The sequence below is a fragment of the Hipposideros armiger genome, unplaced genomic scaffold (assembly GCF_001890085.2).
Source record: "Hipposideros armiger isolate ML-2016 unplaced genomic scaffold, ASM189008v1 scaffold_1449, whole genome shotgun sequence".
Taxonomy (NCBI): Eukaryota; Metazoa; Chordata; class Mammalia; order Chiroptera; family Hipposideridae; genus Hipposideros; species Hipposideros armiger.
This window is the reverse complement of record NW_017732799.1, coordinates 28103-30504: the sequence shown is the minus strand read 5'-3', so window position 1 is coordinate 30504 and position 2402 is coordinate 28103.

Here is a 2402-nt window from a genome sequence, read left to right as displayed (position 1 = left end):
TCTTCTGAAAATTACCACAATGAACACTTATTAAGCACACACTTAATTTTTATAATAACATTGAATGTATATAAACCTGTGTATGTGGACAGCAATTGGAAGTTACCCCTATGTTGTTGTTCTGTGAGGATTACATACCAGTCATTAATCCTTCCAGTAATTATAATGAACATCTCATTCTCATCATGTTTACTGTCAACCTCTTTGACTCCTTATATCCGTTTTCCTTCTGCTTGCAACCCTAAAATTTGATAGCTTGTCAAATATGTCATTGCACTGTTAGAAGCACTGCCTTATCTTCATTTAAGTAACATTATTCTTATAATTTAATTTTGATGGAAAAATAATGGGGTTCTGACAATCGAGAGATAACTCAAGACTTTGTATGATATGTATAATACGCCATCAAGTAGGTTCAAATCAGCCTAAATAAAACCTATTCACTTAGAGAAGTAAGACATGCACTATTTTTCTGTCAGTCCTCCACACTCAATCCATGCTCCTGCATACTCTGATTCTTTTATGCTTCATGCCTTTATTCTTACAGCTCCCAATTGTGTTATTGTTATATTCTTCAGCCTGGTCTTACTAATCAACATTTAATTATCCTCTAAGATGTGGCTCAAATGTCACCTTCATATATTATCATGAATTTGGCAGAAATTATTTATCTCTCTGCATGTGCCCCTAAAAAATCCCTGTATATCTCCATTGCAGCATTATTTCCTATTTTTTAATAATGGAGGGTACCTACACTGAGCAATTAATATGGAAGCCCTTTACGTGTTCTCATTAAATTATGTTGATTGCACTGCAATTACTTTTTGTCCCAATCTTCCCCATTTTTAGTAGACTTTAAGCTCCTTGAAGAAAGGGGCAGTGAATATTTGTTGAATGAAAAGAATAATTACTCTGAACAAATCATTCTGATTATTTCCTTTTGAAAATACGAGTATAAGTTAATGAGACAGCTGGACAAAGTTAAAAGTTCCCTAGAGCCATTTTTCTCCATGCAGTTCCAGTAGGTTCACATAAAGAGAAATCAGCTTCTTCTCCTCCTCCTTCTTCTTCATTTTTGTTGTTGTTTTTTTGTTTGTTTGTTTTTTAGCTGAGTCATCCTGCCACCTGTTGGCAGCTCAGCTCAGGCCGGGAATTGAACTGGTGATCCTGTTGCTCAGAGCTCACATTCTTGAGTGAGCTCTTAACCAACTGAGCCACTTGGCCGGCCCTGTTTTTTGTTTTTTTGTTTTTGTAAAGTTTATTGGGGAATTGGGATGGGAACAGTGCTGGGGAATTGGGGGAAGAGGAACAGACAAGTTGCTGTCGTTTTGTTCTTCAGTCTAGTTGTGGAGGACGTTGCTTCACTGGCCCAAGTTGGCACCATCATTGCGGTCTTCCCGGGCGAGGCAGATCAGTCGCCGGCTTCTGGACGGCAGCTCACTGCGGCTGCTGGCCGCTCACGCTGGCTGCTGGCCGCTCACGCTGGCTGCTGGCCGCTCACGCTGGCTGCTGGCTACATACAGTAGCCCATGGCAACCCACTGCACGGGCTGCAGCCTACACTGTCGCCAGGGACTCAAGGCAGCCCAGCTCCAGGTTGATTGTTAAGCATCTTAGCTGTAGAGGGCAGTGTCACTGGCCCTCATATGTGGGATCCGAACCGGGGCCCTCTGGCATCCCAAGCCAGTTCTTAACCATCGCGCCACTCGGCCGGGGCCGGCCCTGTTTTTTGTTTTGTTATAGCATGGAGTGGAAGACAAAGCACAGGCTTAAGTATCAGATAGACTTGAAATAGCTTTGAGGCTAATCCCCATGTGTGAGCTGCAGCAGTTTGTTATATAGTCTCCTTGTCTACAAAACATGGGTGATATATTCATCTCTCAAGGCTGATGTATTCAATGGGAATATCCAACAAAGTGTGCAGAATGGTGCTTGATACTCAGAAAGTATTCAAGGACTATTAGTTTTCATCCTCTGAAACCCTTATTGCCAGGAACTAATAGGCTCGGGCTGCATTCTGTACTCTTCATTGCTTTTTTTATTATTATTCTTTTTAATCCCTATCAAACCTATAGAAACCTAATAGGAAAAGTAACCTGGGCAGCACCGAGAGGCTGCTGGCTCAGAAAGTTATACTCCTGAATGAGAGTCCAAAGAGAGAGTCTTCCCTCTCTTCTTGCTGGGTTTGATGTTACTCTCAGGCCTTTCTAGGTGAGATTAAGGTGCCAAGGAGTGCCTATAAAAGATCAATGGCCAGTGTGAGCAGAAAGGAATTTTCCACTGTATTCTCCTTACATGGAAGTGTACCAGAGCATTAAATTATTGCATCACGTTTGGCACGCTGTTAATAGTTCTAGCACATTGGCAGCCTGAAGACTCTTCAAAGGTAATTTTATCCGAGAA